This window comes from Sturnira hondurensis, unplaced genomic scaffold (genome assembly GCF_014824575.4).
Source record: "Sturnira hondurensis isolate 20B ecotype Veracruz unplaced genomic scaffold, ASM1482457v3 Scaffold0013190, whole genome shotgun sequence".
In the NCBI taxonomy this organism is placed as follows: Eukaryota; Metazoa; Chordata; class Mammalia; order Chiroptera; family Phyllostomidae; genus Sturnira; species Sturnira hondurensis.
The window spans coordinates 2,844,590-2,862,173 of NW_028085821.1; positions in this window are offsets into that span (position 1 = coordinate 2,844,590).

Genomic DNA, 17,584 nt, shown 5'->3' on the forward strand with positions numbered 1-17,584 from the left:
CCTAGGCAGAGAGAAATGAACAGAGGGTCTACTCTATGGAGGAAAGGGCACGTTCTTATGGTCTGATATGGGAGAAACGCAGCAATTTGGAGGCAAAGAATGGCTTTCTGAACTTTAGTTTCCAGGAGATAATAATTAGATTGTGAATATGCTTTGTATCTTTAAACCCCCATAAGGCATTAACTTATTGAATTCTGCTGTCTCCTTGAGGTGCTGTTTTTAAAAATGACAGCATTATAATTAATCAGATTAATCTCATTGAATAAAATTAAAGTCTTCCTTTCGCAGAGCTTTTCATCGTGCCAGGCAGTGTGTCTGTCCAAGCACAATACTTTGTGCAGAGACTCGGTTAGCTCAAAAGAAGTTCCAAGGCGGAGAGAGGTGGGGGCCATAGAGAGAGCACGATAAACAGGCATGCCCACACTCTCCGTTACTGGAGGCTACATGAGGGAACATAAAACAAAAGAATTCTGAGAAAACAAAGGGACTTCAGGGGAAAACTCAGGATGACCTGTCTGAAAAAGAAATCTCTAAGGTTCAGCCCTGGCTGGTGTGGCTCAGTGGGCTGGGCATCGGGCCTGTGAACCAAAGGGTCGCCAGTCACATTCCCAGTCAGGGCACATGCCTGGGTTGCAGGCCAGGTCAGGTCCTCGGTAGGGGGTGCATGAGAGGCAACCACACACTAGTGTTTCTCTCTCTCTCTTTCTCCCTCCATTTTCCCTATCTCTAAAAATAAATAAAATCGTTAGAAAGATCTCTGTGGTTCATTGTATGGATTCTTGATGGGAATGATGGCATTACCATTGCCGAGGCACAGGAAAGGAAGAGCGAGGATTCTGGATGGAAAATGTCTCTAATGAGAGAAGAACCTGGGTGCTTGACTCATTTCACTTCGATGGTGTCTGTGGAAAGTCTGTGACATGCTCAGTGCTGTCCTTGAAAAGTTGAGAAAAGTAGGGCTTGAGTGTAAGACCAGGAATTGCTTTAGGCATGAGGGAGTCACATGGAACATTCCACACCCATGACAGTACAGGGCAAACTGTGTCAGGGAACAGGCAGGTCAAGAAAGAATAATAAGAATTGGAGAACAGAATTAGAGCCTTACTGTGTTAGCAAGTAGATGCTCCGGCCCACTCTCTTTTGAAACACAGTTATTTGAAACACACGGTTATTTCTTAAATGATTGATGATGACAACGACAATGATGATGAAAGGAAACGTGTCTTCTTAAAAATGAAATAAAATCAAATAAAAGAAAATGCAGTCTTGGCTCCCATCCCAAGTCACTTAATCATGAGAAATAACTGGATTCCATTTAACATAACCTTGTAATGACCCCAGATTCATTGGATCCTAAAGTATGGATCCTAAAGGTCATATTCCAAGTCATTCTCTTTCTTGAACAATTTTGACAGTTTTGATTTCCACCCCCCTTTAAGTTGTTCCTTTCCATCAGTTATCTTGTCTGGTGGTACTTCCCTAGCAACTAAATGGCAAGTCAGGAAGTGGTAATTACATGTCATGTCTTCCTCTCCTACTTCAACTTGACCTTTTCTAGATGAGGTATTTTCTCGCCTTGAGCACTAACATTTTGATGCCACCTAGGCAAGCTGTTTTGGGTTGTTCCTTGCTGGGGAACTTTTCAAATGAAGGGTTTCAATGCAAAAAGTCAGTTCATGATTTCGTTTTTATAATTAATAACATTTTCACTGATTTAAACATATTCTGCCCAACCACCTAGACAAAGGCACAGGACATATTGTTGACATGACATGACAGATGACAAGTGCCCCCAGGAAAAGGAAATATCACTTCAGATTCTAGCTTTACCATGGCCTGGTCTGACTGTGTGTTTCTTGGCTGAGAGTCACAGTGACCTTCCTGCAGAACGCACATTGCTCTTTACTCAAGTTGGAATTTATACCGACTGGCTTAACACACCCTTTGCAGGAGCGTTTGTGTGTGGTAGGAAGAGTGAATTATCTATCAAATTTTCTCATTGATTTTTCATAAAATATTTTTCTCATTTCATTGTCCTTCTAGAATTGCTGATGCTGTGGTTTGTGCTTTTCCAAGATAGATCTTTAAGTTGTTGGAGCAATAACACTTTCACTTGCCCTTTATGCCTGAAAGATAACTGGCAGTGCTTGTGGGGCATCCATGGTGGATGCTGACTTCGGTCACCTAATCTGCCCGGTTAGATTACAGAAGATGCTCGGTTTTCTAGTCTGTTTTCTTTCTGTTTGTTTTGTTTTGTTTTGAGAGAACAAGGTCAACGGGTCCCAAAAAGCCGATTCTCTGAGGTTATTAGAAAATAATTTATTGTGAGCAGCTCCAGAAATATTTATACAGATCCTTTTTCTTTGTTTTTTTAAAAGATTTTATTTATTTGTCTTTTAGAGAGGGGGAAGGGTGGGAAAGAGGGAGAGAAACACCAATGTGCGGCTGCCTCACACATGCCCCCTACTGGGCGCCTGGCCTGCCACCCAGGCATGTGCCCTGACTGGGGATTGAAGTAGCGGCCCTTTGGTTCACAGGCCAGTGCTCAACCCACTGAGCCACACCAGCCAGGGCTCTACAGATCCTTTTTCTAAGATTACCATCTGCAAGCTTACAGGAAAAGAAGGTCCAAACAGGGAAAACAGTCAGATTCTCAGGGAGAATATATGTTTAGATGCCTCTTGAACTTATTATTTTATGGTAATTTGGTACCATTATAGTTACAATACCACCATATATTTTTCTACATAGTAACGCCCTAGTTTAGTTCAGAAAGATTTAGGTATGTCTGGTGATTACTGCGGCATCTAGAGTAGCTGCTGAGTCACTGGACCGTAAATGTCTACTAAGCCCTATCTAGGAGCAAGACGCTGTGGCACTACGCAGGAGACACTTTGAGATCAGATCCTAGTTGGTCCTAGTTAAGAGCTAGTCAAGAGAGCAAGCAATACCCTTACACTGTTTATTACATTGTTTAAATATTAGCATACAATTGCAAATACTAAATAAGTGAAACTCTTGAAATAAACTTATTGTGATCCAGTTACTTGGTACCACAGTTTCACCAGAAGCAGTGCTGTGTCCTTCCTATCTTGACAGTATCTTTGCACATAACAGCAACCCAATGAGCATTTGTCCATGGCAGGCTGATTGGGTGTAGGCGTAAAATTGGGTGTACCCCCAACCCCCATGCACAAGTGATTGCATTACAGGGGGCTTCTTACCATTTTCTTCTAATGATCTCTCAGTCTGCTGAGAAATGAAATGGGCCCAAGCTCTGGGCCCCTTGTTTATAGCTTGGCCAGGTTAACTTTTACCATTTAAGTATGTGAGCGCAAAACAGTAACACAGAACCCAGGGGAGAGGAAGCAGACAATTTTAACCATAGCTGCTGCTACTGAAGGGGGACAGGTGGGTTGGGCCTTATTGTGAAAGACAGGAAGCATTCAAAGAGCAGAAGGAAGGGCATGAACTTGTACTAAGTACTAACCCAGCTGCTTACAAAAATCCTTCTTGGGTCTCACAGCAATCCTAAGCTGGAGGCATTTCAGGGTAGAAAGGACGAGTCTCAGAAGTAAAGTAACTTTCCCTAAGCCTCACAACCCACACTCGGCAGATCCCGGACCCCAGCTCAGCCCAGCCAGCTCAGAAGTGCCTTTTTCACTGTGGTCACTTGTGTCCACCCTGCCTTCTGTGGTGAAGGGATTCCTGTATAGCAAGCTGGCCCTTTGAGTTCGGCGCTTTTGATTTTAAGAATAAGACTCAGGTTCCCACAAGTAATGCAGAACATGCTATGTATATTTCTTAGTAAAGAAGAAACAGTGATGTCAGCTTCGTACCAAGTCACCAGGAAACCAGGAAAAGCAGAACAAATGAGCTTCAGAAAGGGTAGAACGGTATCAGAGCCAGGCTCAAGGAGACTGGAATGAGAAAGTCATCTAGATGCCAAGACCATTCTGGGAGCTCAGGTGGTGGCACTTCTGGGACTTCTGGATGGCCAGCCACCATACATGACCCAGTCACTCTCTGTAGGTTTGCTTTGTTCACTACGGATGTCAATTCTCTTTCATTATCAATTGCTTTTTCTGCCTTTTACTCACAATCTTTTCTTTTTTTTACTAAAGATTGTATTTGTTTATTTTTAGAAACAGTGGAAGGTAGGGAGAAAGAGAGAGAAAGAAACATCAATGTGAGAGAGAAAAATTGATTGGCTGCCTCTCATACAAGCCCTAAACTGGGACTGAACCTGCAACTCAGGCATGTGCCCTGACCGGGAATTGAACCGGTGACTTTTTGCTCTGTAGGATGATACCCAACCCACTGAGCCAAATTGGTCAGGGCTCAATCTTTGCTTATAGCACTTGTGTACCAATTGATCCTGTTTTCTCTTAACTTCAACTTGTTCCTGGCTTGTCGTGGGCCCACTCTACTTCAAGGACTCCTTCTGTTATGAATTCTGAACAACTTTCACTGCGGACTGCTGTATCATCTCAGTGTTTCTTAATTCCAACTCTGGGAACCAGACTGCTGAAGCTAACTTATCCTTGTCTGGAAGAACTTCCCGTGCCAGAATATCTCATAAGCTCTAAACCGGCCTATACGTTTTGACTGCCCTTGAGTTAGGGATCCGACCAGGCCTTGTGACCCCAGGAGAGCTGTGGGTACACCTAGCTCCTTTCACAGAGGCTATGGACTTGGCAGGCAATGACTGACAGTAACGAGAATTGATCTCCCATCAATCCCAGGTCAGCCGCAGCAGAGAAAGATCCTGAAGTGGCACTGGCACCGGGTGGTAGCTGTGTAGAGAGGGGGTGTGTGGGGGGGAGGGGAAGAACTAGGAAGAGGCAGAGAAGTTTTCAATAGGGAACTGAGTGTGCTTGGGGGAATGAACTACACACCATGAGTCATCAATTAAACACCTGCTTTGGAGACACAGCTTCCTACAAGGAAGCCACTGAAGACTGTCAGGAACACTTTCTCTGCTTGTGAGTTTCATGAGAATATGTACAATCTCACTGACAGTTGAGATTTCTCTATGAATTCCAGCCTCAGCATAGAATCTAAGAATATAGTATTCATTATGTAATTTTCTCCATCAGTTAAACCTACTTCTTGGAATTCTTCTACTTATAGAAATAGCATCCAACTGCATTCTCACTGTAAAAATTCCAAACGGTACTGATAAAACCGAAGTCTACCTTTGACCCTGTTTTCCAAATCCTTCTTCTTCCCCCAAGGTCATTCTGGGTAGCCTTTTAGACCCGTTTCTATAGAGATGCTCCTATTTTATTCCATCATCAGTACTTTGCAATCTAGAACCACTAAACTGGAGTGGATGGGTGAGATTTTTCACATTTTAGAAATACCTGCAACCTATTTCCACTCAGATACTGAATGCCAACAAAGCCTAAACAATTAAGCAGATAATTCAAAGGCCAAAGGAATTATTAGGCCAAAGCACAAAAAGGCACACAGGTGACAGAGGCCCCTATTCCAGGAGCAGAGACATCCATGGCTCAGGCCCCGCCCCATTAGGTGCTGTGAACTCTGTACACATTGCCTAACAAGTAGCTGCTGGACTGAGCAGGCATAGAGGACAGGGTCGGCTGATGAAAATGGAGGTTCCCTCACGACAAATGACTATAAAAAGTCATACAAGATGATCACAGGAAAGGGGAGACCTAAACAAGCAAATGAAAATTTTGTTTGTCAGCCCGCCCTCCCTCCTTCCGACGATTGTTATTTCCATTCCAGCCTCATCACCTATACCTGTTCCAAAGCATTGAATCAGGAATTGAACTGCATAGAATCCTCACCAAGTCAGAATTTAAAACTCCATGAATTTGGAAAACCTAGAAAAGAAAACCCTGAATTTCCAAATTCTCTTTTCTAAAGTGTAGTTTAATTACTAATTATATGTAGTGAATTGAAATAGGATCATGAGACTTCTTAAATGATCGCTAATCAGGGCATCAATTAGCAGTGTTTATATATATGAACGATGTATTTTTAACCTGTAACACCTGTTTGCTTAGCCCACAATTATCCAAGCATGGATTAAACTGGGATTGTGAACCGTGTGAAGGCGAGGATTCTGTGTTGTTCTACTGGACATCTCTCTCCCTTGCCTCCAGCACCTATTCACGGGGTACTTGCCACGTCTCACACACGAGCTCAAAGGCAGGTTGACTGTGGAAAGCATCTACGTGATAAGCCCCAGAGATACAAGGATGGCCAAGGCAGACAACGTATTGCACTTGCCTTCCTAGAACTAACACTGGGGTGGCTGCTGAAGACAAAAAATAACATAAAAATANAGGATTCTGTGTTGTTCTACTGGACATCTCTCTCCCTTGTCTCCAGCACCTACTCACGGGGTACTTGCCACGTCTCACACACGAGCTCAAAGGCAGGTTGACTGTGGAAAGCATCTACGTGATAAGCCCCAGAGATACAAGGATGGCCAAGGCAGACAACGTATTGCACTTGCCTTCCTAGAACTAACACTGGGGTGGCTGCTGAAGACAAAAAATAACATAAAAATACATAAACATCATTTCAGATAGTGGTCAGGGATGAAGAAAATAAAACTAAAGGCAGAGAATGACTGAGGTTGGGTGTCATTTAGTTAGAGGGGGCTGGGAAGTCCTTTCTCAGGGGCATATGTAAGCTGAGACATGAGTGATGAGAAAGAACCAGCCAGGCTAAGATCTGCAGTGCACTCGGGGAAACCAAACAAATCCGCAGGAAGCAATTAGCGAACTATTAGGCGCTACTACGCTATGGGAGGGGTGGGGAGTTAATCCTAAAAGCACTGACAGTCAGAGGGGCAGCCAGAGCTAACTGGTGTGGGAGAGGAAAAAGTTTTCCTTGGTCCTTTTAGGGTCCCTGACAGGGTCTGAAAATTAAACAGACAAAGGCAGATCAACAGGAGAAAAGCATACAAATTTATTTAGTATAAGTTTTATGCAACATGGAAACCTTGAGAAGGAAATGAAGACCCAAAGAAAAGTTAGACCTGAGCGATTCCGTGCTGGGCTGGTGAAGAGCAGATGGTCATGAGGAATGTGGTGGGTCAGAGAGCAAGAGTTGAGTGTGGGGAAGTGGGAGACAGTGCAACCTGTTCGTCAGGATTCTTCCTGGTGACCCTTTGTCTTAGGAGATAAGGACGCTCCTTGCTTCCAGGTATCAGCAGGGCATGTCTCACCGCATCTCACATGAGGGTTTTATGACCTGTTTCGGGGAAGACGTGGAGGGAAGTCCCTGTCTCTGCCCTTTGCTCCAACTTCTTCAGCTTAAAGTATTCAACACGCCAAGGTGCCGTCCTCGGGAGCGGCCCGTCCTGAATACCAGGGCTGGTCTCCATATGTCTGTGTCTGGCTTGAGTAGGACTCGGGATGAGAGAAGAAGGAAGGGCAGAGGATCTCACAGAGCAGGGCCGAGGCGAGGCAATGAAGGAAGCTCTCTCCCTGTCCGGGTCGCACAGGGCACAGCTGGTTCCCGAGAGGGAGCTCCTCCTTCGGCTACGGGCACCTCTTAGCTCACTGGCCTCAGCCTAGTCCCAGCTCCGAGGATGGGCTTGAACTGATTTGGTCAGAGGGAAACAAGGACACCCTCCAGACGGAAAACAGATGAAGCAGCCCTGACATTCAGGAAGCCGCCTGACATGAACAACCAAGCTGCTGGTGAAGGACAGCAATTCCACAGAGCATCAGCACCACACAAGGCCATTCTGTGTTCCTGAAGGATCAAGGGAAAAGCAAAACCATTCCATAACCGTGTCTGAACACAGACAAAACAGAAACCTTATCCAAGCCGCACAATACCAAACATCTCTCCCCGTCAAACGAATGACAGTTGTTCCTGACCAACTACAGCTTTAGTTTCCCTCCAGCCTGTCCTGCCAGTCCCTAACCACTTGCACAATACCAATCATAGGATGACCCAGCTTCCTGACAGCATCCAACCCACAGCAGCCCTGCTCCCTCAACTGCTCCCCAAATCTACAAACACAAACCTAAGTCCCCTACATCTTCCCAGCAGCCTGGTACTGAGCTACCCATGTCTCCCCACGGGGTGTGTTCTCCTTTCTGGGAGTAATGAGCTGGGCCTGTGCAGGGCCATTCCTGGTCGTCGTTGCCGGAGGGCACTGACTTTGCTGAGAATGCAGAACACTGAGGGGTGTCGAGACATGAGGTTGGGTGTGGGGCTGGGTGATGGGGTTGAGCTCAGGTAGGCTCAGCTTTGAAAGTTAGACTGAGGCCCTAGGAAGGAAAAATATCAGGTATTTAGGAGCAAAGACTAGCCCAAATGGAAACTGAGGTAATGGAAAGTTGATGTGGCCATTTGCACAGTTAACATGGGGGCGAGTGAGTGGCCTGGCTGCAAGCTGCTCACTACAGGCAGCAGCTCAGGGGCTTCCCACAATTTGCATATGGACTAAGGCAGGTTTCTGGCTCTCGTGTTTTCGGTACTGGCTGCAGCTCCCCGTGGCCTCATCTCACACTCTCACCCTAACCATATTTCATATTACTAAAAAAGAAAGTCTTGTCTTTTTAAACAGATAATCTAATACTCAAATTCCACTGAAGAATTTAATAAAAAGAACAATTACCTACACCTTTGAACTTAATTTTATCATCCATGAAGCCAGTAGGGAAGGAAGCATCTTTGCCAACTGCTCCATGCTTTGTCTTGTTTTTGCAGAAAAAAACCTCCTAGGTCTCCCTCGAAACTCTCCCAAGATTGCAGCTGTGAGGCAGCTCAGGTGAGAGAGCCCCAGGGCGCCCTTCGAACCCTAGTCCTGTTTGCATATCCTCATGATTTCTCTCCCACAGTCACTGCTGCTGGGTAAGAAAACCTGACCCCATGGAAATGCATTCCAGTGACTAGAATGGGTCCGTATTGGACTTTTATAGCTAGGATTTCCAAGAAGAGGCCTGATTTCAAAGGGAAATGGATGTTCCAGACTAGGCCAGAGAGAAAGACCCGTCAGCCTTGTAAAGGACAAGAGATAAGCCTGTGTCCTGGGCTCTGAGGCGAGAACTTCTCACTTCCTGTCCCCGAAAGTCTGGGTGGTGCCATTTCTTCTTCCACCCTTGGGTTATTTTGTGAGTGTGTGCGTGTGCCTTGTCTTTCTTGACACTCAGATCCCAGGGGGCAGGAGGCACTGCTGATTCACTTCTGTATTCTCCAGCGCTAGCTCCTGCTGGGGCCAAGTAGGTGCTTGGTCACGGACTGACTACGTTTGTATCTGTCTGAAATGGGCTGAAGAAACACTTTGTTGGCTTTCTCTGATGAGTGTTTTGCTGGCTGGAAAGCTGCTGTAGGGTTACTTCTCAGCAGGGTTTGGATTCTGAGTGCCAGGGAAAGAGCGGCATGATTGGGAGAGAGGGGCATTTCACTAGGACACACTCTGTTATCATGGTTTTACATTTAAATGAAACATTTGGGTCTACATAAAATTTGGATGACACATTAAGGGCAATTTCCTCAGCGCGACTCAGGTTGCTGATTAGTGCACCAAGGCCTCCTGGTGCATTCTGTTTGTGTTACGGATTGGCTGAGGGCTGCTTCCCAGCGCGGGTGAGTTCCATTTCCTTAGAGAACTGAAGAGCAGCGCCTTTCAGGCGGAGCCAAAGCAAGCTCTCTCTTCAAAAAGTCCGGGTCTCCTGAGCTAAAGCTCTTGGGCTCTCCTCCGGACTACACAGGAAACAGAAATGTCAGCTGCACAGCGTAGTGAAATAAGTCTGACCTTTGTCTGCAGCTTCTGGAAGGGAATCCTCAGTGTCTTTCTTCTGGGCAGGGTGGGAGCCGCTGGGGGGTTGGCATGGAGATAGTCTAACGGTGAGATTCAGGGTGGGGACTGGCCACGCCAAAAATGCCTTCAATGTGATGTGGGGCGGGGGCTTTGGTGGCTTGGAGACTGAATCAGCCACGAGGGCAACTGATCAATCAATCTCGTCTTTGTCATGAGCCCCAGCACAAGCCAGACACAGAGGCTTGGGTGAGTTTCCCTGGCTGGCAATACTCTGCAGTGCGGCACACCGATGTCAGGCAGTGTGTCCTGACTCCCAGGGGGAAGACACCAGAAGCTCTGCGCTTGGAACCCCCTGGGCTTTGTCCTAGGTGTCTCTTCCTTTGGCTAATCTTAGTCTGTACCATTTCCCTGTAGTAAACCATAACTGCATATGTTCCTGCTTTCAGTGGGTTCCATGAGCCTTCCTAGAGAATACCAAGCTACAGGCCGGTTTTGGGAATCCTTTGAACTTGCAATTACTGTCAAAAGTAAAGACAATCTTGGGGACTTTGCCCTCTAACTTTGCACTTGGCCCTAAATTCCTCACATGCACCCTCTCAGACCCCAGACCCTGGAAATAAGGAACTAGTTTGCTCTTGGGGGAGGATCTATACTGAGACTGGGAGTACCCCAGTTTTGGGTGCTGGTGGGGGACGAGGGGCAGTGTTCACTATACCCTCCTGCAAGCCTGAAAGGAAGTTATCACGGACACACTGAAGGAAAATGCTTCGGTGGAGTGTAAGGAACCTGTGCTTAAAGAGGGCACAAGGCAGAGGAAAGAGCAGTGCACTGGAAAACACACGGCCAAGGTTCTAGCTCACACTCAACCTCTAGAAACCCCTACGAGTCTACAGTCCAGTCTCCTGGGCTTCAGTTCCCCATATGTGAAATGGGAATGATAGTCCCTGAACAGATCGCTTTTAAAAGTTATTGGAAGGAACAAATAAAATAGTATGAAAAAGTGCAGAAACCTGTGACATATTTCTAGGAGTAGACAATATTAATAGTGTTGTCTTACTTCTAGCCATTTTATAGACGAGGCCCCAAGGGCAGAAGTGACACGTATTGCAAGTTAATGGAACTGGGAATCCATGTCTCCTAGCTCTTGTGCTGGCGATTTTTAATAAAAGTAGTCAGGCAAGTGCATCCTGGGTTTCAAGGGCAGGCTTTTGATAACCTCAACAGTTCAGAGCAAGCAGGAAAGCACCTCGGAGCACCAAAGAGCCACCAGGCATGCCGGTGGAACCCTACAACAACAGCGACTGGAAATTAGTCTGAAATGAAGCCTACTGACTTAACAGTTTATTTATCAGATTAGAAACTACAGAATAGGTGAGGTAGAATAGCTAGAGGCTAATAAACAGATGTGATATCCAAAAAAATAACAGCAGTGGCAATCATCTCAATTAGGGGCAAAACATCCCAATATAAGTTATTTGCATTGCTAATCCCCGTAATGATGTGCTGGAGTCGAAAAAGGCTAAACGATGTTCCGTTTGGCCTGAATAAAGGCAAAGGAAGGAAATAACAAATGTAATTATAGAAAAGATAGAGACATGGTTATTATGTTGTGTAGACAATATAATAGCATATAAAGGAAAGTTTAAGGGATCAATGGAAACACTATTGAAATAATAAATTAATCTCAGTTTCCCCATGGTTGTGGGGAAGATCAGCACTTGCCCATAGTCTGGAACATAGTAGGTCCCTACAGGTCGTAGAGAGAAAATACAAACTTCGTATACAACACTTCAGAGCTTTCCAGCACACTAGAATCCCCCACCTAGAAATGGGGAAAAAATTGAAAAAATATTCCATTTGTAATAGCAATAATGGACCCCAAATAAAAAAATTCTAAGAAAGAAAAAAAATAATGTGTGGCATCTATAGAAGGAAAATTATAAAATTACAGAGAGAGAAAATGATTTGAATAAGTGGAAAAGTGTGTTAAGATACTGAATGGCAAACAAGATATGGTAGAGATGTCGCTTTTTTCCAAATTACCTTGAATCCTTAGAGTAATTCCAGACAAAATCTCTACTAAATAATTTTGGAAACTTGACAAAATGTCTTAAAATTTCATCTGGAGTCATAACAAGCAAGTATGTTGAAAATAGTTGTGAACCGTAAGGAAGGGTAGGAATGGCCCTAACATACGAAGCATATTACTTGGTGTAGGGGAGGGGAACTTCCTGCACCTTCTCGGGCTCCACAGCTGGGCCTGAGAAATAAGCTGACATAAAACAGATTAATGGGGAAAAAACTACAAATTTTACTTGCTATTTTTATGTGCACATTGGAGTTCTCATAAGGAAAATTATATCATCCTCATGCTTTTCCTCTTATCTCATTGGTCACACTCCTTCCCTGGTTCTTTCTCTTCTTCCCAAATTCGTGTTTATTTGTTTATTATTTATTAAAAGAAATCCAGAGATAAGTGATTCCAGGTTAATAAATTCAGCAATTCAATGTCATCAGAATTCCAGATCTGTTTCTCTTCACTTCTCAGCATTTTTAAAAAAGATTTTTATTTATTTATTTTTAGAGACAGGGAGGGGAAGGAAAAAGAGAGGGAGAGAAACATCAATGTGTGGTTGCCTTTCATGTGCCCCCTACTGGGGACCTGACCTGCAACCCAGGCATGTGCCTTGACTGGGAATCAAAAATTGAATTGGTGACCTTTTGGTTTGCAGCCCGTGCTCAATCCACTGAGATACACCACCCAGGGCTCTTCTTCCCAAACTCTAAACAGTAAGAGTCCCAGGGCTCAGTACTTGATCTTCTTCTCTATTTATATATATATATATATTTTTAAATTTATTTTTGGAGCGAGAGGGAGGGAGGGAGGGAGAAAGGTAGAGAAACATCAATGTGTAGTTGCCTGTCACATGCCCCCAACTGGGGACCTGGCCTGCAACCCAGGCATATTTCCTGACTGGGAATCAAACCAGTGACCCTTTGGTTCTCAGGCTGGCATCCAATCCACTGAGCCACACTAGCCAGGGCTTCTCTATTTATATTAAAATTTAACTTCAGGGCTCTAAATACTCTCTATGGGTTCTAACACACAAATTTATACCTCCAGCCAGGCCTTTTTCCTAAACTACACTCTCATATTTTCAGTAGCCTGCTTACTTTTTTTTCTGTAAAATAAAAGACATAGTTTTCATTTTCACCAATAACTTTATTGATTTGGATATTTTGAGTATGTCGGCCATCTTCCGCTATTGACTTCTAGTAGGTAGAGGCCAGGGTGCTGCTAAACATCTTCCAATGCATACGACAGTCCCCACAGCAAAGTTATTTGGCCAAAATATCAATTGTACCAAAGAACATCACAAACCATTTTTGACAAGTTCCATCAGTCACAGCACTTTCTCCACACGCTGCACAAATCTTTTATTTGTGTTTCAGTTGTGCTTTTACCTTTCTTGACATAGCAAAGCATCATATACCAAAAATGTTGCTTATCTTCTTCCACTTTCAATATTAAAATGGTAGCACAAAAATCCACCAGTTTTAATAAGTCTTCTTTTTAATGCATGCTGATATGACAGCTGTCACAATACAATCTAACAAAATTATTTCCAATGAAGTTAAAGACAACTAAGCACTACTAGAACCATTGCACAGATATAATGTAACAGACTTTTTGGCCAACCCAGTAGTTTCCTGGGACTACCATAATGAACTACCATGAACTGGGTGGCATAAAACAGAAACTTATTTTCACACAGTTCAGAAAGGCCGGAAATTTTAAAAATCAAGATTTCAGCAGGATTGGTTCCTTCTGGAATCTTTGAGGGAGAAGGTGTCCCACGCCTCTGCCCTTGTTTCTGATAGCTGTGGCAGTTCTCGGCATGACTTGGTTCTCAGACACGTCACTCCAATCTCTGCCCTTGTCCTTGGGTCGCACTCTGCCCTGTGTGTCCATGTGTTCGCATGGCCTTCTTTTAAGACCACCAGCGCTCATTCGAATCCAGTAGGACCTCATCTTAATTTAAACAATTATATTTGCAAAGATCCTATTTCCAAATAAGTTTACCTTCTGAGGTTCTGGTTGGGTAGGATTTTGGAGGGATACTAGTTAACCCAACACACTACTGAACATTTTCATTTCACGTCAAGTGGACATCCAATTCAACATGTCAAAAGTGGCACTGATCTTGTGCATCCCAACTCTATCCCTGCTCTTCATCTTTAGTTGATGACAACTCCATCCTTCCACTGGAAATCCCGGTCTCTCCTTCGCGTTACCCAGACTGACTGTTCTTGTTTCCACTCCCACTGTTACACTGGGGTCCAAGTCACTGTCACATCTCACCAGCATTATTGTGATAATCCCTTAACCGGTCGCTTGACGTCCACCCTTGTCACCCTAGAGTCAACAGTAATCCCTCCTTATCCAAAAGGGATACCAATGAACCACCAATGAATTCCAAAGACCACCAATGAATCCTATACATGTTATTTTTTTCTACATAAACATGCTTATACCTTTAATTTATAACATAGAGAATTTCACAGATAGAAGATTCATTCTTTGCATAGAGCTCAGCAACCTCGGCATATGATGTTTTTTCTTTCCTTATTGAGAACTTCCACCTCTTCACCTAAGGGAAGCTCTATAGCTTCTCTTTGGCATATCTGAATTGTCAGCATGGCTAATCTTAAGCTCTGGGGCTATCATTAAGTAAAATAAGGGTGACAGGAACACAAACTCTGGATACTGTGACAGCCCATCTGATAACTGTGAGTGCTACCAAGTGACTAAGGATGGACAGTATATACACAGTAGGTCCACTGGATAAAGGGACGATCCATGTCCAGGGCAGGATGAAGCAAGAAGGAATGAGATTACATCATGCTACTCAGAACGGCACACAATTTAAAATTTATGAATAGTTCCCTTCTGGGACTTTTCATTTAATATTTTCATACCGCAGTTGACAGCAGGTAACTGGAACCTTGGAAAGCAATACTGCTGATAAGGTGGGACTACTGTATTCTCAACACGACCCCAGAATGATCCCGTCAAAGTCTGAGATCCTGAGCTTTCCAATGGCTTCCATTTTTTTTCAGAGTAAATGTCAGAGTTCTTACTATGTCACCCAAGATCCCCAGCCTCTCTGACCACTCTCCCATCTGCTCACTCTGCTCCAGCAATAGCGGACTCCATGCTGTTCCTTGAGCATTCCAGAACCCCTCTGGCCTCGGGGCCTTCGTACATGCTGTTCACCTACCTAGAATGTTCTCTCCCTAAATATCTACCTGCCTCAGTCAGTTACCTCTCTTAAGCATCTTTTTCAAATGTCATCTCTTCAAATGCATTCTACTCTGATCACCTTGCCTATGATTGCGACAAGCTCCTGCCTCTGAGCCACTGTCCCACAACTACTGATCTCCGTACCCCAGCTCTAGTCCCCCCCCAACCCCGTGGCCCCTACCACCTTCTCTATATCATCTAATGTACTTACTATGTTTTTTGTCTCCTTCTGGAAGTTCCATGACAACAGGAAATATTGTTTTTTATTTTCTGATGTATGCCTCCAACAATGTTTTGTATATTAGATGCTCAGTATTTATTAAGTAAATAAGATAAATTACATGAGTGAGAAATGTATGGGGAACTACTTTCTAGGCACAGAAAAGATAAAAAGGAATCACAAGAAAGAGAATTCTGCATTTTACTATATACAAATTTAAAATGTTATCATGTGTAACAAAACATAAAAATATGCTGCTATACCATACTCTTTTAGAAAGCCCCAGCTCTCTCCCAAAGTAAAGACTTTAAAATTTTTTAATTTTAATCCTTGCCCAAGGATATGTTTGTTTATTTTTTAGAAAGAGAAGAAGGGGGCGAGGGGAGAGAGAGAGAGAGAAACGCCCGTGAAAGAGAAACATCGATTGGTTGCCTCCCACAGGCACCCCGGCCGAGGAACAAATCCACCACCTGGGTGTGTGTCCTGACTGGGGATTGAACCCCACACTTTTGGTGTATGGGAGGGCCTCCAACAACTGAGCCACCTGGCCAGAGCACCCTTTTAAAATTTTAGAATAAATGAGTCCTCATAATAAAAATTCAATCTTCAAGTCATTTTTCCTGATTCCGGAAAAAGAAACTGAGGTTATTATGTGCACTTTTGCTGAGGGCTGCCTATACAGCTTTGTGTTTTCCCCACAGTACTGAGGTAAATTAGGATTTAGTTATGAGAATTTACCCACTCATAAGTACATATTTGTTTTTCAAAATTCCTACTAGGCCTTTGGGTAAAATTTTTATTTTAAGCAAGTGAAACCTAAAAATTAGGAAAGATATTTTGAGGCATCACTGGAATTTAAAGTAAGTTTTTAAAAAAGTGCATATGAGATTAATCTTAATGATATTAAATGGCTTTGCTATAAATAATCTTCTAAGGAACTTATATAAAAAGCGTTTAGGTAATTAAGACTGATTTTTGACATTGTTTTTCAATCAGAAAGTGTTTTGGACTGAAGCCGAGGACAGACTAAGGAGACGGCTGGCTGATGCTACTGTGTTCGCCCCTGGGCTGAGCCTCACTCTCTGGCGAGACACTTCCTAGCATCGCTCCCCCCACCCCACCCCACACACACACTGTGCAGGTGCGAAAACCAAAATTGGGGAGGGAAGCCAATTCCATTTGTCAGAGCATTTCAACATCTGAGCCATCTCAGTTCTGGTACCTAGTTATGATTCTTTTTTTCCCGTGCACATTGAGATTTCCCTGGTTCTTCATATGCTGAGTAATCTTGGATTGAAAATTGAACCTTTGGAATGTGATGCTGTGAGACTCTGGGTCTTTTCTGAATCCCGTGGATGATGCTGATATTTTTGTTTGGTTCAGGCAGCAAATTCTGTTGGTTGTGGTTTCACTGTCAGCTCTCCTACCAAAGGCCTGGCTGTGCTCTGCAGGCAAGTCTTGTGGCCACCACACGGGGTGGCCAGTCTGGGGTCTGGCTAGAGGCCAAACCCCCTTGTTACGGTGTTAAGGATTAAACCCATGTTCAGAGGTAAGCCTAGGAGTTTGTAAAGAAATTTTATGGAGTTATATTCTAAAACTCCTCTCTTTGCCTGCTCCCTGGTACTTTGAAGGGCCCTGGGCTTCCCCCTTTCAGTCCCTAGGCCAGGAATCCGGGCCTGTAGTGTCCCTGTTCTTCCGAGCACTTCCAGTGAGGGCACCGGCGTTTGGTACAGGCTGGAGGGGGATTCAGGAGAGAAGGAAGGGTTTGTTCTACCTTCTTGAGATCTCAGCTTCTTCAATGGGAGAGAAAGTTCCCTCTGGCTCAGTTTTAGGTCCCTGTCCTTGCCACTGTTTCAGGATTGCTGGGGGATTAATGGAGAGCAAGAAAATGAAGAAAAGGGGGAAAACAAATGAAGAGCTTCCCACTCTCTCTGAAGATCAGAAATCCCTAGGCTTGCTCTTCAGCTGGAAGGCTTCCAGAGCGCTCTCTGTTTACGTCCTTCCAGGTTCAGCCTTGCTTGAGTTTAAGAAGAAACCAGCGTTAAAACAGCAAACCGACTGCCTGATTGGTGGGACTTTAATCCTGGTCCTCCTTCCTGATCTTCTTGCCACTGTTTCCTTTTCGGTCATCAACCAGCTGCACCACGCATTGCGTCCAGACTCTATACCTGCTTTAGTGGAGACATGGGGTGGTTTATCCTTATTTCACCTTATCTAGACCAAGATGAAACATTTCAATGAAAAAAGTACAAAATTAGAAAAGATGTTTGATCAAAAAATAGGTAAGAAGGAACTAATA